At 38.7% G+C, this 20878-nt stretch overlaps 1 long non-coding RNA gene across 1 annotated transcript; it reads left to right on the forward strand.

Annotated features, from left to right (window-relative positions):
• The first annotated feature begins 4439 nt into the window (after positions 1 to 4439).
• LOC135312898 (uncharacterized) lies at positions 4440 to 15882 on the forward strand. Its single transcript, XR_010372520.1, has 4 exons — positions 4440 to 4526; positions 4956 to 5031; positions 5160 to 5271; positions 15532 to 15882. It is a non-coding gene; the product is annotated as an uncharacterized LOC135312898 (long non-coding RNA).
• The last annotated feature ends 4996 nt before the right edge of the window (positions 15883 to 20878 follow it).

Raw genomic sequence — 20878 nt, forward strand, 5'->3', positions numbered from 1 at the left:
CAGGATTCATATTACATGAAAAGAGCAGAGCATTTTCCAGCAAAGCATTTCCATTTTTACATTGACTGACTCACTCTCCTGAGTTCATAAAATAGACAAAACATAAACAGGAAGTACAAAGCAGTATATTATATACAGAACATTTAAAAGCCTAAAAAGGATCCTTCATTTAAGATTTTTCCCTTTTCACAGATGGATGACTGGGTGGTATTGTTTTGCTACCTTCCCTTAGCCCTTCACATCTGTCCTCTGACATGCTTTCCAACCCTTCCCTTCCCTCCCCTGACCCAGGCTCCTTGCTGTATCCCCCAGCACATGTGTAGGATGTGCATAAAGCCGTTAATTATAAAATCTTGTCCGCACACTTTAATAGAAGTATGCCCCATTACACTGCTGACTACTTACTCTCCAATACATAATCTTATTATCTTCTTCCTTCTTGTGTTGTTGAAGAAGGTAACAGGGGTCACCAGTCTAAATTCCGAGCATGTAGACCTTCTGGATTATCATCTGGCAAACATTACAAACTTCTCCCTTCATGATTATTTTCTATCTGTTTTATGGTCTTAGAGCACTGCACACTAGTTCCACTGATTATAAATTACAGGATGGGGAGAGATCTGATGAAAATATTCACCTTTAAGTGGCCCAGAATTTTATGTCTGTGAGAAAACACATATTTTTCATTGCTAACAGATGCAGCTCAGACAGACTACAGCCAAACAACCGCACATAGCACACGGATACACACCTATGTTACACACATTGCACGTGCACATGAGCACATACCCTGCATTATTACAACTTCAGCTTTCACTTTATCACCATAAAAAAAAAACAACTGATGAACAGTCCAGAAGTTGCAACACTTTGCTGTGCAGCTGTCTGGCATACTCATGTGGCAAAGAGCAAGTGCCATGACAGCAAAATGGGTCACAATAATGAATGACATTTGCAGATTTCTTTTTCTTTGTGCCAGGACTCCTAAATGCACCACTGCTAGCATACTGGTACTCCTTAAGACCCACTTCAGCTGCTGGAAATCTTACTGAAAAGAATATCAACTTCTGTTTTTAACTGGAAACTAATATTCAGGTTCTATATTTGGATGCCACTTCACAGCTAATTTCCACATAAGAAAAAAGGGGAATAATGATATTGACTTTTGTAGAGCACTTTGAAATCCAAGGAAAAAAGAGCTACAAGAAAAGCTGGCATTATTATTATTTTTCTCTTACCATCTGTGGAGAGGAAAAGAATGCAAGTTGATATAACAGAAACGAAGAAGTAGATGTGTTTTGACATCGTCATATAGGCTAGAATTATCTGGGTGGAGGGTGGTATTTGCATGGGATACTTTGCCAATTTTCAAGAACAAAGATAACAAAATCTAAAAAACAAGAGTTTATACTTCACGCCACTGGCACGTTTAAGGTCTGAATTGAAAGAGGGATTGTAGGCCGGTTAACATTCTATTTTTATTTGGTAGTTTTATCCAGCTGTTGCAGACATGTAGCTAGATTTTGGCTTCTGGAGTCCTTCTACATGCATGTCAAGATTTGAGACCTGATTTTCCTGTTTTAAATTGGGCAGCCATCCTGGAAACCATAATAAGATGCAGCACTGTTGACAGACTTTCTCATGGAAAATCGAACAAAATGCTATAGAAATTGCTATATGCAGAGGTGTGGTAAAAACTTTCAGTGTCTCCCAAAAGCCCCTGGATGTTGCCTTTTTCTACCTTTCTGTGTTCTTTTTAGTTCTTTGATATTGTTTTATAAGCTTGGTTTCATCTTACTAACTGTTCCCATTGAAAGTTTGGCAATTTGTCCAAGTTAGTTCTCCAGACTCCCTTTATCACAAGTAATCAGTGACAGGCACATCTAGAAAACTATATGGCTCGAACTGTCTTATATATATCTTTCTGGATGGATAAAACTGCCCTCTGAAGAAAACCTTTTTTCCTTTCCGTTGGCTAGTGAGGATGTCAAAAAGGCAAGCTCAGACTAGAGCGTAAGTGTTTGATGGCTAAAGTTAGGTGAGAAAAATCCCACTCCCAGTTACACATAACAACATCAAGATCTTCACAGAAAACATAGAGAAGCAAGGTCTTTGCCCACAATGTGGAAGCTCAAATCAAAGTGATGGACATACCAGAGAAGTGAGGGTATACCAGGAAGGGCAATAGTTATGGAAATAACAGTACAAAATTACTCATTTTGGGAATCCATCTGGTTAGGTGTGTTGTTTCATTTAAATGATGTGTAAACGCACTCACTTAATGGCCCTCATTTATACATTTATACATGTCATGTGAGCACTACAACACACACGGTTTTAATTTTAAAACCTAAAGCACAAGTAGCAGACCTCACCTTTGCTGGATGCTGTCGGGTGTCAAAATCGAAAAGTTCAGCTTGTGCCCCTTCCAAGGAAATATAATACATATGCATCTGTGCACCCTGAGGTCTGCACACAGCTGCACAATGTTTTATGAGATGTTGCAGTGGCTTCTGCTAGACTTCCTGACGTAAAACTACAAACAATCAAACCCTCCTTCCCCCACATCCCATTCTCTCAACCAAATGCCTGAGAAAAGAGATTTTTTAAGCCAACTATGTCCTTTAAATACTTTTGGTCTCAAGAGCAGAAGTTATCATAGTATTTACAGAAGGAGATCACGATCTTGGGTATTTCAGCCTTGAGTAGAAGGAAGCTAAACTTCTTAGCTTGGGTTCAAAACAAAAGTTTCTCTCAATAAAGTCTAAATCAACCTTACAAGGCAGAAATAAGTATGCTCCACCGAGCAGAAAAGCATGAGCTGACATTTAAAATCTACACACTGCTATCTCAGCCACCCAAGAGAGAAGTGATTCTTTATTAACAGAAGAAAAATGCAACCCTGAAAATTTATATCTTTGTGTTTACATCAGGACAACTGCAACACAATACAATACCCTGGCACCCTCCTTTCATGTATTCCATTTTTTTCACTCAGCTTGTATCTTTTTCTAAATAGATCCAGGTCAATAAAATAAAACAGAGTACAACTTATTTGTTTTTATTTTTGCCAAGAAAATGCAAATTTGATAAGCCAAAATATTTTTAAATTGGTGTTGATTCTGGAAAATACATTGTTTTGGTTTTTAACTCTAAAGGCTTCATTTTGACATTTTGAGAACAAAAGGTTTTGAGTCAAAATGATGTTTCATTTTGATAAGTGGCTTCAGTTTCACTAAAAAAAAGAACAAAGGCATGAGTAAAACATGAAATTAAATTAAATATTTGTATATTTGCAGTTCACCAAAGAACTGGAAAAGAAATCTCTCTTGTCAAGTCAACACAAAGTGATTTCAAATTCCTCATTTTTTAAAAAACTGACAAAAAAAAAAGAAAAAAGATCAACTTCCTCAAATCTTACCCCAGAATAAAAGCAGGATATAACTTGAGTGCAAAACCTATTTTAGCATTTATTTTTCTGTTTTCAGAAAATGAACATGAAACTGTCAGTACAACGTTTTCAACATTCTCAGCAGGACGCATTAGAAATGAAACCAGTCACCGTCAGGAGTGCTCTGAGCCTGCCTTCCAACTGGCTTGTCCAAAACTAATGTAGTAATACGTTGTTTATTGTACTTGCTATCATACAGGGAATCAATAAGGAACTCCTTTTATCGTAGGCATAGCTTCAGCAATTAGACGTCAGATGCACCAAATGGTCAAGCTTTTAGCCATTTCACAATACCATGTACCGTTAGTCTGGGATTTCAAAAAATGCTTGGACAGAAAGCATGCAAATTCTGCTGCAATTCAGTGAGAACTGCGTACCTAATTCCATCAGCCATCCCTGAAAATTCAAGCCTTAGTGCTCTTATACAGGCATTTGCACTTTCAATCAGCAATGTCCACAGCAGTACCCTTTCAGGTGAATATCCTCTGATGGTGGCCCTTCTCTTGGAAAATGGCAGGAAGAAAAAAAAAAAGTACTGAATGAGATTCCCCCCAGTACAACCTCACTTAGCACCGTTTCTGCGTAAAGCTTGATGCACACACAAACTCATGGTGGCATCCTGCTGTACGAATGTTCAACAGCCTGACTCTAGGGGATATACGATCACTCTTTTCAAGTGTTACCCTGGAAACAATTTGTCTCTTGGCAGACATTGCATACTTACACAGGAAACTAAATTTAAATCCTTAGGCATAACATCTTGGTCATGCCTGCCCTTTTGTTTGAACTCCTTTAATAAAACTCTTGCCCTCACACTTGGCTGTACTAAATCCAAGTATGATCTTTGCTTCCTCCTCATTATTAGTTCAGAGGGAACACTCTAGTAGTTGTATGCAGGGTTATCCATTACCTAAAAGCAAAACGTGCCAACTTGGAGCTCTGTTCATTGACTTACATGATGTTTACCCAAGGATTTTCATGCAACTGGCTTATAATGGCCATGTAATTTGCCTCTTCTCAACAGCTTTACAGAACTGGTATTCATCATCAACTCAGACTTTTCAGCATACAACAGGTGAGTCAGTTCATAGGTGGCTTGGGAATAAACAACAGAACAAGGTGGAGCATTTAAAAAAAGAGAACTAGGCAAACAGAACTGGTGCAATCAATCAAAAATATGATTCTTAAATGAGTAGTTTCAGAGGGGGGCGACGACAAATGAATGGAAATGTTATGTACACAAGTTAGGCTCATACCTGGCTGAAGGCATATAGTGCAACTGGAAATTTTGGAAAGAAATATCTGCCCACCTGCCTGCATCCTTGGCCAGCAAAAGCAGTGCTTTATAAACAGATGAGAGACCAAGGCAGTTCTCCACCTTTGCACACAAACACAGGCATACTCAAACAGGACAGGGGAGAGGAAATCATCCTGTTATTCCACAGCGCACATAAGCTTCAACTCACACTGCCTACTCTAACTATCACTTCTCAAACACCTACAGAGTGGCAGTGGTGGTACACAGCTCAGGAGCCCACAATGTCCTTCAGCGATGGCGAACTGCTAAAATTTGTCTCCAAGTGAGTATGCTCAACATCTCATGGGTCTTCGGGGGGAGCGGAGACCTCCTACATTATAAAGGGGCTTGGGGATATTCCCCCACACACCCTTGCCTTTTCTTTTTTTTTTTTAATAATTGATGCTGAAGCAATCCCAGTGGACCTGAAAGCACATGTAAAGGGAGACAAAATTGGATACAAGTCTCAGAAGGACGGCATAAGGATTTAACAATACCTCTTGGACTTAACTCCATTGATGAGGTAGGTGCTGGCTGGGGACTGCGAGGAATTATGCAGAGCGTTCCCTCCCTCCTCCTTTTTTTTCATAAAATAGCCTGTAAGGCAGAGGGTGCCTGAGACATGAGCAATGTTTTTGTTGGGAATGGATGAGTTTTAGCAGTGGGGGAAAAACAGTTTTCAAAATTTACTTTTCACCACCGTGCAACACCTTGAAAATATTTTGGCAAAAAAGCCAGGTGTTGTGCAGTTCCAGGATTCTATCAGAGGTTCAGTTTCTTTGGCAGGTAGAATAGAAAATGCTACCAGCATATTGGAGGAAATATGAATAGCTCTAGTCAAACCGTTTTACACTGTAACCAGGGAAAAGTCAGTGTGTATGTGAACTTTCTGTGTCTCATCTAAAGCATCATTAGGCATGAATTAAGGAAAGTTAACCTTTTATTTTTTTTTAACAAATTCATCACGAATTAGGGCTCTGTTGTGCTGGGTGCTTTTCAAAGACATGCCAAGAAACAGTTGCTGTATCTCAGCATTTAACACAAGTAAACGGGACATATGAAGGATGAAAGAAAAAAAATCCACCCTAATTTTACATGTCATGAGCAGGAAAATGATGTCTTGCAGAAGCTTTCAGAAAAAGGTTGTGATAATGAGGAACTGAATCCAGAGGTCTCAAATACTATTCTAATGCTACAAATACAAGCATTTTCTTCTCAAAGAATGCGCTAGCTTCCTCATGCACATACCAGCTACTATTCCACTGATGTAAAAGGAATTATTTTTGCTGAATTACATAGATAAAAATAAAAGTCAAACCTGGCCAAAAGCATACTCACAGAACCAGATTCTCCAATATGCTCCTGTGGCTTTATGTTACCCCAGTGATACAAGACAGCCATAACACTAGATTAACTAAAGTAAGGCTGCTCTGTGTGTCACCAGAGAAGTACAGAGCAGCTGGGACATCTATGGGAAATCTATATTACAATGTTTCTACCTTCTCACCTTTCTGACTTTCTCATCAAGGATTAGTACCCATTCCAGCTGCAGAGAAAATACATGGAAAATAAATACTGGAAGAAAGAAAAATTAAGCATTTAACAGCAGTAACCCAAGCAGGTTGTAACTTCTGTTTCTTAAGTTAATGTGCAAGCAAATCTCCACTGTTGTGGTTTTTAAACTCACTACAACCAGGTTTCATTGGAGGAAGAGATAGCAATATTGAGCTGGTTCTTATTAACACCATGCCATGCTCCTCAAGTCTGAAACCAAGATCTTCCAAGAAGTGATATATGAAGACTAAAGTAGGCTGAGAACTCTTTAACTGATCATAGATTTTGATGCCCAAAGATTTCAGATCCACCATCTCTTGTGTGTACCAGACTCAGGCAACTTCATTGTGCACAATTACCATTGTTTGAAATTCATATAGAACTATAAAACACACTTGAAAAATAGTTTCTTACTGTCTAGGTATGGTCTAAATGACCAACAGTGGAATGGGTCTAAAATTCTTCTTAAAATATAAAATTTCAAAAATTGCAAATGAAGTAGGAAAACACATGCAACTTTTTCACAAATTCCTTTCCCATCTTCAGAGCAACAGAAAATTTCACATATCAATTTCAAAAATGTGGGGGAAAAAAATCTTAAAATTCTATGTCTGAGGTTGCTTTCTTGTACCAATTCATGCAATACTTTAGTAAAGCTTTAGGCTGAAATCTGAAACAGTTGGAAAAAGGCAGAAAGAATTTCCTTAAACAAACTTAAACAAGATAGAATTTCCTAGCAGTGAGAATGATTAAATATTGGAATGACTTACTCACTCTGGCCTATCTGTAAGAAAAGACAGGAGATGGCTCACAGCCTGTGTGCAAAGAGAGAGGAAGATCTGGCTGAACATTGTGGTATGCATCTTTCTGGCGTGGGAATCTCTGACTCTGAAGTCCTCTGTTCATTCCTTACCTTTTGTGCCATGAACGTAGTTGCAATATTTGCTACTCCATAATAAGATAATGAGGCAGAACGTACCTTCGGAGAATTCAAGGGTTATAATGAAATAGGGGAAGTCAGTGACAGATTGAGTAGCAAAGATTCAGTCCAGAGGAAACTTGATAAACTTGAGGAGAGGGCCAGCAGAAAACTCCTGCAGTACAATGAAGAGAGGTGCAAAGTCCCGCACCTGGGACATCCATGCATTAGCACAGGTTGCAAACGGTCTCAATAGTAGCCCTGGTGGGAAGGTGGGAACCAGACTGGGTATGAGCCCACAGAGTACTCTCATGGTGAATAATGCATGCTTGGCTGCGTTAGAAGGAAAGTGGTTAAGGGGTCTAGGGAGGTCACTTTCCCTTTCCATTCAGTGCTGGTGAGGCACCATCTGTGTCCCAATTTGAGCCCCCAAGTCCCTGTTTGAGGCTAGAGGATGGAGTTGGGATTTAAGTATTACATAGAACCATTCTTAGGGGAATAGCTGCTTGGATTGGAGATACAGATATTTAATGTTTTGGGATAAACAGGAGGTCCAGATGAAACAGTTTTCGTTTGTCTCTTCTGTCCTTAATTTCAATGAAATCTAAAATAACCAGCTCTATGAAGTCAGTTCATTTCACTGATGGTTTTGGCGGAGTTTCTCTCCCACCGTGTTGCCAGGAAACATGGCAGAGTAAAATGACTTTTGGACTGTCACAGCTTTAGGCCTTATGACTCTGAGGGATGAATGCCAAGGCAATCAGCATGCCGGGGAAGTTGCACACTTTGCAAGCTCTGCGGCGTTACGTGACCCTGCAAAAGGGAAAACTCATGAGGTTAGAGGAGAAAAAAAGACACGGAAGGAAGGAGCTACAGAGCAATTAATCCCACCATTTAATCTGTACTGGAGTACTACTGCCTGTATTTCATTTGAGCAGATGCCATCTGAGCAGATAATCTGAAGACAGCAATACAAACAAAGAAATTAAATGACAGCAGCCCAATAACCCCTCACCTCCCTAGTAGGGATGTGATAAGGGACTCTGCAAACTGCCCCATTCAATCTAACTTTGCACCTTGACTTGTCTTGCCTTGTCTTGTCTTGTTTTATATTGTCTTATTTTGTCTTGCCCTGCCTTGTCTTATCAAGATGCTCCTGTCTGAGCTAGCTGAGAATAGTTCAATCCTAATTTTTCCACCAGATTTTCCAGCCTGTATTAAATTTACCACTCATGGATGAATAATCTGTTATCCTTCTGCAACAAATTAATTGCAGGCTGTTACAGAATGAGTGATGTGGGTACAAATTCTGTGAGTCTCTGCTATATAAAATTCAATATAGCCTTTGCTGCTGGGATAATCCTGTGCCAATATACCCAGCAAAAAGTACAGAACGTGTGCACACAATGCAGGAATCTTTCAGGTCAGCATTGACAGTTGCATATTTATGTATTTTTCAAAAAACTTGAAAGGATATAGAAAGGACTGTTCTGAAGTATTCCTGCTAGTCTGTGTACTTTATAAACTGCCTTGGGTTCAACATATGGTGCATTTTTCTAAAGTAAATATAAATAACTGCTTCTGATTGCTTTCAGAACTGCACCCAGATCATCACTATAATTCTACCATAAAATATATGTCAGTTATTAAAAAAAGAACCAAAACTCCACAGGCATGTGAATGTCATGTTCTGTTAACCTGGCTTTGCCATTTAAACATATGGTGGATGAAGAAGTGGAACAGCTATGGTATAATTAAGATTCAGTCCCACAAATAACTGCATAAGCTTAACAGTCATTGTTCTGGGGGATGGCTATACTGAGGTCTCTACTATGACTGCAATTCATACCAGTTGTTGAGGCTGGTTTATCTTTAAACTAGCTTGTTAGGTACTGCTAGGACCACAAGTATCTCAGTACAGAAAACAGTATGGGTAAATTCCATGAACCTTACCCAGCCTCCTTGTGGGCTTTGCATCCTGCACTGAATCCCTTCCTACATTTCTAGATACATTTCTAGTATTGTCCAGGCTGGTTTATTTAGAAATGGCTTGGGCCTACGCGTATAATTTGCAGACACAGTACAGAAAAATCCTGAGGCTGTGAGAACTATTTAATCCAATTAGTCTTTTGCAATGGTGTCCCCATAAAAATGTGTTTACACATGGATGTGGACTTATTCTGGGGACAAAGAGATTCCAGCAACTGGTATAGCTGAGGCACTGAAGAACATGTCTTCTTGTACTGGAGGGAGCTCTATTCTGAGATACTTCAGAAACTGTGGTTAGCTGTGTGTTGTGAATCTGCAGCCTTGGTTGAAGTCAGCAGGAGCTGCCTGTGTGTAAGGGAAGAATTTGGCCCATTAGGACCTAATATGGCACATCAAAGGAATATAGAGCTGGCATCTTTCAGAGAACTTTCTGATATTCACATGCAACTGCACACTGTGGGTGGCATTGAGCTGGGTATGAATTGATTGGAGCATAGACAAGAACCAGAGCAACTGCAGCTAAGAGGAGGTCTGCAGACCACCCCCAGGATGCTGTAAGACCACCGGTTTCCTTCAGAAAAAGGAAGGAGGCTAGGGTAAGTGGAGACTACAAGCATTACAGGCTCTTGCAACAGAAAGCAATTTGCTGTTACCAATGGGAACTGCAGCCAGGGAAAGGGGCTGAGTGTAATGTTTTTTTCATACTTGTAACTAGCCCCTGAGTCCTTGCAGAGAAAAAAAACAGTGGAGCAAACTCGGTAAAGTGGTGAAAACATGCAGCTTAGGCAGGATGGGATCTCAGATTCTAGTCTGTTCAACTCAGTAGGGTTTTTGTCCAATCATTTGAAAGTCATATCTTGTTGTTACTATGAAATGCACATAGTGCAGTCTGATGTTATAGTTTATTTTTGTTTTATAAAGCACAGGTGTATGTACACATGCATGCTAGGCTATCTAATGGTGTGCATTTGTTCTGGGACTGGTTGCTCTCCTCATGGTCACAGCTAGCAGATTAAAGTTCCATATCTGAACATAGGCTGTGTTTAAAAGCTTTTGATACACTGCTTTCTATGCTCTAAGGCTGCCTTCTGGTTTCTCCTTTCCTAATGTGTGTGGGCTATTCCATGTCCCTCATTACTCCTCAGATTCATCGTGCCAGACCCCTCTCATGCTGGCAGCAGCAGCATGTGCACTTTGGTGATTTATAATACCAGGCTCCTTGGGGAAGAGTGTGTTTCACTGGCAGTAAAAGGGGTTGTTGTGCAGGTGGAAACTTGTTTAAACAAACCTGAAGTTGTGATATAATGGAGGTTGGTAGCTTAACATAATCTCTGAGAGTCCAGAAAACCTGTTATTTTACACATCAGAAACCTGCCTGAGCTCTTCATTTCAGAGCTTTCCATCAACCAAAAGGAAAAAGATAAATCTGAAATGAAAATAAAATGTTCTTGTATATCAGACTGTGGGTGATATGCATGGGGAAAAAAACAAGAAGTTATTGTTGTCAGTGTGGTTAACAAAAAAATTAATTGTGCTTTCACAGCTCACTAAAGTATTCGATTTTACTTCCAGCTTCCTGAAAACAAATTTCAGATATAAAAATGTCTCTCAAATCCTGTCATTCTGCAAAATACTGAGGTTGTAAGGGAGAGAAAAGATAATGTAGATAGATCTTAGAAGTTGCTAACTAAATATTCTTCCTTGAGTAACGTACTCCCCAGATAATGCTATTATGTATAAATTATAAATATAATTTTCAATTCAGACAGTTGAATGGAAAGGTTCAGAGTGCAAGTTTGGTTCAGACAATCATCTAGAAGTCTGAATGTTTATTGAAATTATCTGAACCTATCAAATCTCCAGTTTGAACTGGCAGTCTCCTGAAAACCATCATTTCATGTGAGATTTCTGGCACTTACCTTTCAGGTGCTGGCCAGAAACATCATTTTTGTGGTGTTACGGTTTCAGACCTTGATGGCAATTACAATTGTCAAAATAAAAACTCTCTCTCTACTTGTTCCAGGACTTCAAAAATATTTGGTTGCAGTTTGTTTCTGAAAGTGTGAAAAGGTTGAAGTGAAGGTTTTTAATTTCCTTTTTCTTTTCTTCCCCCTACCCCCCGATTCCTTTTGTCTCTTTTGAATCAGTTCCTTATTATCTCAGATTAAATATCTCAGTAGTGAAACAATCCTAAATTTTGTTAGATCTGTAGTTCTCGCGCCTCTTCAGAACATCAGACCTATAAAGCAACTGTTACAGTAGTTTATTTCTTTGTCGTCAGCTATGTCTGTTGAAAATTAAAACATTTTCCTCATCTTGATGTGTGGCATATCTGACTGTGAAAGGCCTCACCATCTGTTTTAGAGCCTGTAGAACTTAGCAGGGAATGTGAACACCATTGTAAGGAACTTCCAGTGTTTGTTTTATTTCATTTCAGATACAAACTAACTTAACATAATCTCAATACAGAGCATTTTATATGTTTTCTTAAAATATAAACTGCTTTAGATTGAAAAACAGATTTCACATCCTATCTTCCTAGGCTCCAGCAAAAATTTTACTAAAGAACTTTTTTTTTTTTTTACAGTACACAGGAAAAAGTCTCTGCTGTAAGAGGAGGCTGAGCTTTCTCTCAACTAACTTTAGCTGTTTAAAACAGATATTCAGCTGAAGCTAACCATGTATATTCCCTCTGCTGACTATAGACAGATCCCACTGAGACCTAAGCCTATCAAAAGAGAAATTCTTGCAGTCAGAATCCTAAAGTTTGATCCACTTGGGAGGAGGAAAGAAGTAGTTGTGTTGCACCTTCACAAAGCTTCCTCTGCTTTCAGTAGTGTATTCCACCATTTAGAGCTTGAGATGACTTAGTCTTTAATGTTGAATCTGTGCAGTCAAAAAGTCTGTAGAAATAAACTCAGCTAACAGATACAAGCTCAGTTAATTTACAGGCTTATATTTATTGGTCCAGGAAGATGTTTATTACAGTGGACCTGCTTTCTCCCTCAAACAGGAGACTGCCAAAATAACTTCTGGGGTTATTCATGGTTAGTTACATCTTAGAGTTGCTATCTGAGAAAGGAAAACTCTCCGGGTCTTCCTAAACGGATGAAGCCATACTTCTTTTTAAAAAAGCCATTACAACACTACCAAATTAAAACCTACAGAAAAGCTCCAGAGTCCATAGATGCAGTATCATCAAGCACATATGTTGTCATGTAAAAACTTGTACTTCAAGCTTTCTTTCTAGTATGCTTTTGTTTTTCTTGGTTTATCACAGTAAGCATCTGTTCTTATTTGTAATCTTACTGGGAAAATGCTTGTACCAACAAACTCAGGAAGAAATCCGTGTCTCAGTTAGGTATCTTTCCTATAGACCCTGCAGGTTTCTTCACTACTTAAACTATGACAGGTAAAATTTTGCATCCTGTTTAAAATCTTCACTTCCAATCCTCTGACTTTAATTTAATATTTTTTAAAGTGAGTTCTGACACAGTGTTCTGTTAACTTTCACAACTCAGCCACAAACCTGGCTGCTGCTATTCTGGCTTATGAAACCAACCATGAAATTTAAATCTTTAAACAATTATGGAAGTCTTGGGGTTATAGTGATTCCACATCAGTTAAACTAATTACTTATAAGACATATCACCAGACTTGGGTGCTAGTAAGAATTTCTGCACTAATGTACAATTTTTCGTATACTGAACTCGACAGAATTATTACCCGTTATCTCTGACTGCAAGTTTCTTTGCCATCTTCTGCAAAGCTATTTACCTTTAGTCTAACCATTGAAGGCTTTTGGCACTCTTGAAAACCCCAGAGTCTCCTTTCTGCCTTTGGCACTTTATTGCCTTGAAGTTAAACCTCCTTCTTTAAAACACAATTCAGATTTGAAAGCATTGACTCCCAAAAGCAGCTGCATAAATATCTCAAATATTAGGACTCATTTGTAAAATAAAGAGAATATAAGCAGGTCATACACAATATACCTACAATGGGTTTGAGTGTTGCTTTTAGCTCAACAGTTAGTCACCTACTGATTATATAGGATAAAAAAAGGACAAATAGTCTAACTCTCACATGCTAGGGGTCTGTTTTCTGAGAATATGGACAACAATGGTGACTGTCCCCAAAATCAACAGGATGTTAATGAGTTCTATCTTGCCCTCAGTGCATAAAATGCAACCGTGCAAATATAGAATCATAGAATCAAATTATTAATATGTCCTGGAGCAGGATATGGTGGTAGACACACCTAGTAAGACATATAGCACAGTCTTTGGCATAGCTACAATTTCTAGAGGTCTCACAGTCCTACTGGGATACACTCTTCTCTTCAAAAAGTAGAAAATCCAACAATCTTGGAATACTGCAGCTTCCTGAAATTCCTTAGAAATCACCAGTCTTCAAAAATATTCAGATTTCATGATATTGTGATAATTGAGGCTCTTTTCAAAATAATTTTGAAACATTGGCATTCTAGGCACAAGTTCATTGACTTTTCATTCCTTTTCTGTCCTGTTAAACCTACAATTTATGGGATACACAGTGTAAAAAGCTATTATTTTTAGCTGTGTGATATGTGGAAAATAATTTCCCCATATTCTGTATTTTTTTAAAAAAATTCTTTATCTTTTTGTTGTAGACATGAAAACGTCTCTGCAAGTTGAATGATATAATAGCTGGTCAATATTCTGTCAGTCCTGACTCAGGAGAACATCAATAGAAGCTTTCTAGAACTGGTAGTGGTTAAAAGTATAAAGACTTCAGGACCTGGCAATCAACAGATTATTTCCTAAGTAAGACCTGAGTATGGGATTCAGAATTTGTTTTAAGATTGTTTAATACTGAAGCATTGTTTTAATTTTCCACACATGTAGAATTTGGCAGGAAGTAGTGAACGTGCTTTGTTTGACATCTGTTGACCTCATTTAATAATTGTTATTAATTCTTCTATTGCAATTTCGTTAGAATCATGTTACTTTCACAGGGCCATATGTGTGCCCTCTGGTGGCTGGATTAACACCTCACTGTGTGCTGATCTTTGATCACAAGAAAAAAAAAATTCTTTATTGCCCTGTTCACAGAAATAAACCTTAATTTTACCTAAAAACTCCAATCAGAGATTAGACAATTTCATAAACAAGGATACTAAATTCAACCTGAGGGTGACGGAAAAGTGCTTGCTGTAACAAGATTAGTAAGGAGTAATTATTCAGATGCTTAATCAAACCGAAAGTCAAATTCAAACATTTTTGAGATCATGAAAAACAGAAAACTAGTTTGGCTTCTGTTGAGATTGGAAGTCTTGAGAATAGCCTTGTCCCTTGATAATCTGCTATTTCTGTTTTGAAGCCAAAACCAAGAATTGCAGGGGAGGGGAAAATATTAAAAAAAAAAAAAAAGAGAGAGAAAAATATAAAAATGGAAAACTAGAAACACAAAAGAGTTTGAAATTGGAGGAAAAGTCAGTTCTCATTTTATTCAAATGAAGTTTGGTTCTAATCTCAAATGCATTTCTCCATCCATAACAGATTTCTGTTACTTAAGATACGTATTTATCTCTTCATGTGACATGATTGCACAGAGAGTCATCAGACAGTTATTTATATTTCTAAACATTTAAACTGATCCAAAACACAGCATACATCCAAAGTGAAAGCTAAGTTAGGAAACTAAGCAGTCAGACATTTAGGAGTGTGATGTTGGTCAAAACAGTCAAGCTGAAAAAAAAATAAGACAAATTAGGATAAACACATTCCTTCCTCCCCTGGGGACAAAAACAAGTGCTGATTTATCAACTATCCTAGGGACAGAGTTGAATTTATTTTTTTACAGAATTGCTATCTGAAAAACAGATGAGGCAAGACGAGGAGAGGAGAGGAGAGGAGAGGAGAGGAGAGGAGAGGAGAGGAGAGGAGAGGAGAGGAGAGGAGAGGAGAGGAGAGGAGAGGAGAGGAGAGGAGAGGAGAGGAGAGGAGAGGAGAGGAGAGGAGAGGAGAGGAGAGGAGAGGAGAGGAGAGGAGAGGAGAGGAGAGAGGTAAAAAAAGTAAAATAAGGCCCTTTTAAGGAGAATAAACCTGGTGCAACACTGAGCAATGAATAGCGGGAAGAGTGATCAGCCATCATAGAGCCTGAAGCACCTTCACAAGGTACCTGACTAAGACAGCCAGTGTTCTTGAAACCAGGTAAAATACTTCACCTGTGACAAGAGTTTGTATAATCAAGGTGAATAAATGAGATTTACTACATAGACTTTAAGGAAAATGAAATGCAAAACACTCCTGGCATCTCACCTCTTCTTTTATGTTGTTTCAGGGTAATGGGATGAGTGAGGTTTGAAGATCCATCTTTGTGCCTGACAAGGAAATACACTTCTCATAACTGTAGAAAAGGAGAGAGATTTAGTTCACTTCTTCCTGCTTCAGTAGCTCATGGTTATAGTGCTGATGGTTCCTGCCCAAATCCTCACTTGTCAGCTGTCAGGAGGGCTGTCATGCTATTTTTCCTATTTCATGATAGACATTACACCATTTCCTTACTGTTGTAATGGAAATTTTACCCTGTGATGGTATGAACAAGTTGCATAGTTAAATATCTGCCAGGCAACTTTCAGAATTTCTTTATAATCCTATCTCAGTGTTACACTTATTTAGACCTACTGCATTAAATAATGGTGTTTACCAGTGTTTTTGCAGTAAAACTCTGTCTCTCTATTTATCTCAGTTTAAATTTGTCACTCATTGCTGCAATGTTTGCAAGTCACCCATCCCAAACAGAAAGGTCCTCACTGGAGTTCATGAAGCCTCTGACACGTCTCTTTTTGTAGCATTAAATCTGCTTGAGGTCAGAGATCTGGAAGCACGTGGGATTTAGGAATAAAGAAGGGGGCTCACCTGCTTATAGCCTTTTTGGTGGAAAGAATGTCTAAAAGGAAGGCGTTAGGTCATTCTTTAAATCTCTCATCCTGGTCTGTGACAGCAGCTTTGCCCCAGACCTGTGATGTTAATTAGTGTGTGTTCATGGACTGCACTTCAATATTTTACATAACTGGAAAGTGATTAAAAATTAAAATCAAAGACTAATCCAGCTCTGGATCTGACTGATGGCCACTGAAGGATTTGTAACATTAATCTGGGGCACTCGTGCTATCTCTAACCTCAGGAAGGTGGCAGCTGTAGGCTGTGTCAGCTGGAAATTTTGCCACAGTTGCAGATGAAGCCTTTAATGAGGTCGCAAACGTACAGACAACTGACACCTCTCCTTCTTCTCCCCTCAGGAGGAAGGGGTGCAATTTCCTCAGAGGCTGGAGGAGAAAGAAACTTATTTTTCAGTGAATCAGTCTGACTACACTGCCTTAAAAAGACATGAGACAGAACCTCCAAGCAACAAGATCAGTTACTGTTAGGGTTACTAATGCTAACGCTACAATTACTTTTTTGGAGGCAATGTATGTGTTGGTGGTAGAAACAGTGGCAAAGACATTTAAGGCTGCATGTCAACATACTGTGGCCAGACTAACCAGCCTAACCAGTTCCATTCATCCATCAAAAGGAGAAGAATCAGAATGGACTCCATTGGTCTTCTGCCATTGAATTCCGAGAAAGGTGGGGAGAATGATTCGCACTCTGAGGAGTCAGAGAGCAGTTGGAGCCATTCCTCTTTCTGCATCATGGAGGAATCTCAAGGCTCACTGTTTGAAGAGGTGCAGCTCTCCAAGTGTGGAGAGCTTTCTTGTGCCCACAGCTGTGAGGAGACACCTTTTAGAGTCACTAATGCCATCTCCATGTTCTGGCTTGTGTGAACTGTGGCAATGTAGAAGACATTTGTTCATACCGCATTTTGGAGCTGGGTAGTTAGCACTTTCTCAATTACTTTTACTACTTCGTGTTATTATTCACCTTCAGTTTTTAAGACTTTTCTTCCTTTTTGTCTGCATTCTCACCCTTTTTCTTCATATGCTTCTTTTCACCACCAGGTTCTTGACAGTAAAAAAACAAATGTGTAAATGAGAGAAAGTTATTTTTCTTGTGCAAAGAAGGAAAAAACAGCTGGAAACATTTCATCAAAAGACAAAAACCATTCAAGGCATTTAGAAGAAAATACATTTTGTTTCTTGCACATTTGCCCAATGTTTTTGAGCAAATCTACCTAGTGTCTATTTTAATAGTTTTTATGTAAATATATATATTCTAATCACAATTCATAAAATAAATCTCATAATTATGACTGCTAGAAAAATAAAATGCAGTGTTTTTTACATTTCTTTCCCTGGGAAAGTGCTGATGTTCTGGTGCACTGAAGGAACCAGAAAGATTTAGCAGAGATTCATATGTTCTAACATAACAGTGATTTTCCTGGAGCTCAAAGCAGAAAAAATAATCTGGAAGAAGCTATATACATGCCTTCACAATGGTTTAGCCCAGATTGGTAGAGAATTCAAAACAGAAAATTCTTGCCACACTTTCTAGAGGTGAGATTAGAAAAACTGTTCCAGTATGAAGAAGAATGCCTAGAATTATGGACTTTCATTTGGTACCTTTATTCTTTTGATGGTCCAGTTTCTTGAGTAGAACCAATGACTTGTTTCTCTTACATTTCAACTGAACTAATGGTAAGTTTAGAAAATTGTAAATTCACCTCTCTGGTGTTCCAGGTGAGGAAGTGACAGGTGAGCACATTTCACTGCCCAAATTAATTTGGTTGAACTCCATGTAGCTGTGCTGATCTGACTCTCCCACCAGTTCCACCTCTGCTTGGGACACATCTTTATAGTTCTTGGTGCTTTAAATTCCCAGTTAAAGAGATATTTCTGACAAAAGCAGTTGCCCCACATGGCTCCTCCAAAAAAATACACTTTGAAAGATCTTGCAGTGTATTTTGTAACAATACTGTTTAAACAAATCATTTTTGTGTTTATAAGAATGTGGAAATTGAGAACAAAAAACCTAAATTATCCATCGTGCTATCCTAGAAAAATGTCAGTTCTAAGTCTCACACATCATCAAATCAATGGCACTAGCTGTCTCTTGAGTTCCAGGAGTTTTACAAGCCCAGAGATATGTTATGATTTTCTGTGCAAAAAGATGGGAAAGTTAAACACAGGAAAACTTTTTAGAATAACCAGAGGATCAGTATCATCAATATTTTTCAGTGTCATGTCTCCTGCCTCTTAGAGTCCTTTTTTATGGATGAACAATGGCAGAAACCAAACAATATTTTATTTAATATATTTAGATCATAACTCCTTGCAGCCTAGGAATAAAGAAAGTGATTTTAAAATATACGTTAAGTAGAGGGAAATAATTTAATGCATCTTTTGCACAGAACGTAGTGATATCTTAATTTCAATGAAAAGAGAGAGGCTGAGAAGTTAAATGATGTTGCTTAAAAGAAGCAAACAAACAAGAAGACTTAATTGCTGTATGTCTTCCTAGATATAAAATTTGTATGATATTAACAGTGGCTCTCCAGACAAGAGATGTTTATGTGAATCCATGTTTATTTAAAGTGCTGGTATCTCAGTCTCTCTGCCTTAGTTCTAACAGAAAACTAGACAACAGCACCTGACTAAGTGATGGGCTGTTACATATTTACCCTCAAAAGAAGCATCTAAGATGGAGGTCTATTGTTCCCATTCACAGAAGGAGAACAAAAAGGACAGTGAAATTAAGACCATTTTGATAGCTTGAGATAAACAGGTACCCTCTTAACCGCAGATAACCTAGCCCTGTGATTTACAATGAGAAGTTGCTCATTCTGCTCTTCAGGAAGACAAGTGATGAAAAAATAAGTAAACTCCTTTTCTTTCAGGCATCCAGAACATTGTGCTCTCAATTTGTACACATGGTTTTGAAGAGATAGAGTTGTAGTCCTAATTGGCAGTCCTAATAAGGATGTGCTGGCCTCATTTATACTAGGAAGTTAAACAATCCCAGGGAACACTGCTAAGACCTGGAACTCAGTTGTCAGTACAATTAAAAATGTTAGACTGGTTGCTGGTGACCTTTTTACTTTGACTAACCAATGTCCCCTGTCAAACAACTCTCAACACAGTGCAGTGGTTAACTCGGGCCAAGAGCCACAGTGAAGGGATAGTTTGGATGGAGCTGACATGTTTTGGAGAGTGAAGGAGTTTAATATTGTGCACTTTGCCAGACTGTGCCAGTCGACCTTAAGATAAAGAATAGACTCTGGGACAGCAATCTGAAAGCAAAGGTGTGCTACTAATTCCAGTTCAGTAACACTGATTTTACTGCTGGCTAGCCATTAACACAGGTGTCATGATTGCACCCAGGATGCAGAGCACATAGGTGGAAGTGGATATTAGTATACTCTTTGGTGGGTTTTCCCAGCTAGCTCTGTGTTTCTGGTCTGTGGCTCCCTTATGCTTCTGTCCTCACTAGTAGTATCACCTTCAGTTACCAGGCATCCATTCACTTTATCCTCTTCAGAAACACCTTTGGTCAGAGAGTTCCCTGAAGAGATCATTTGTTTGTCCCCAGAGCAGATTGAAACAGAGAAAGGATTTCCATCTTCATTCCATCTTGAAATCACTGAGGTGACAGCCGCCACTGATGTTCCTCCCATCCTGAGAACAGCTTTCCCAAAGCACATATGGACTCACATGTCATGTGAAGCTCCCATGGTTATGGCATGTGAAAGATAGCTTTGACAATACACATTTGCCATACAAGTGACGCCTTGGATATTCCTCTGCTTGTCTTGGTATCAACTACCTTTTCAGCATTTGAAGCACTCTCTACTACAGATGTTAGAAAAAGTATTGAAGCACAGCAGAACCAGGAACCTCCAGGAACCTGTCGAGGAACAAGTTTAGGTGTATCTTGTTGTCCATAATATGGTACAGACTTCAGCAGTTGACTAAGCCTCTTAAGTTAGTAGTTAATTGTTCAAAATCAGTAGAGAGAGACCAGGCTGAGAGTTGGGGTTGTTCAGCCTGGAGATGAGAAGGCTCTGGGGAGACTTTATTGTGGTCTTTCAATATACAAAAGGGACTTATAAGAAAGAGAGACTTTTTACCAAGGCCTGCGGTGACAGGACAAGGGGCAATGGTTTTAAACTGAAAGAGGATAGATTTAGATTGGACATAAGGAAGAATTTTTTTTACAATGAGTGTGGTGAGACACTGGAACAAGTTGCCCAGAGAAGTTGTAGGTGCCCCACCATTGGAAGTATTCAAGGTCAGGTTGGATGTGTCTTTGAGCAACCTGATCTAGTGAAAGATGTCCCTGTCCATGTCAGGGAGTGGAATAAGTGATCTTTAAAGGTCCTTTTCAGCCAAAACAATTCTGTGATTCTACAATTCTAAGCAGATCTGGAAAGCCTCTCAGCCCATCCAAAGATGTGACTTGTCCTCTGGAAGCACCCATCTTTCTTTACTGACTACAGATGTAACCTGTAGTGGTTACGCACTTAGTTAAATGGTTGGAAGATGAATTATTATTAGGAGGAGAATGTAAGCTATTGCCCCATGTTATCACTGCTTCCTGGAGTTAATTTATAAATTACAATTAGCAGACAGTTTCTTTGCAATTATAAAAGAAAGTACTGTTATGGAAAGAAAAATCTGTTACTGAATTATGTTTAATTTGCTAGCATATTTACTAGAAATAGGCAAACAACTAGATAATTTGATCAAACA

The sequence above is a fragment of the Phalacrocorax carbo genome, chromosome 3, assembly GCF_963921805.1.
Source record: "Phalacrocorax carbo chromosome 3, bPhaCar2.1, whole genome shotgun sequence".
Classification (NCBI taxonomy): Eukaryota; Metazoa; Chordata; class Aves; order Suliformes; family Phalacrocoracidae; genus Phalacrocorax; species Phalacrocorax carbo.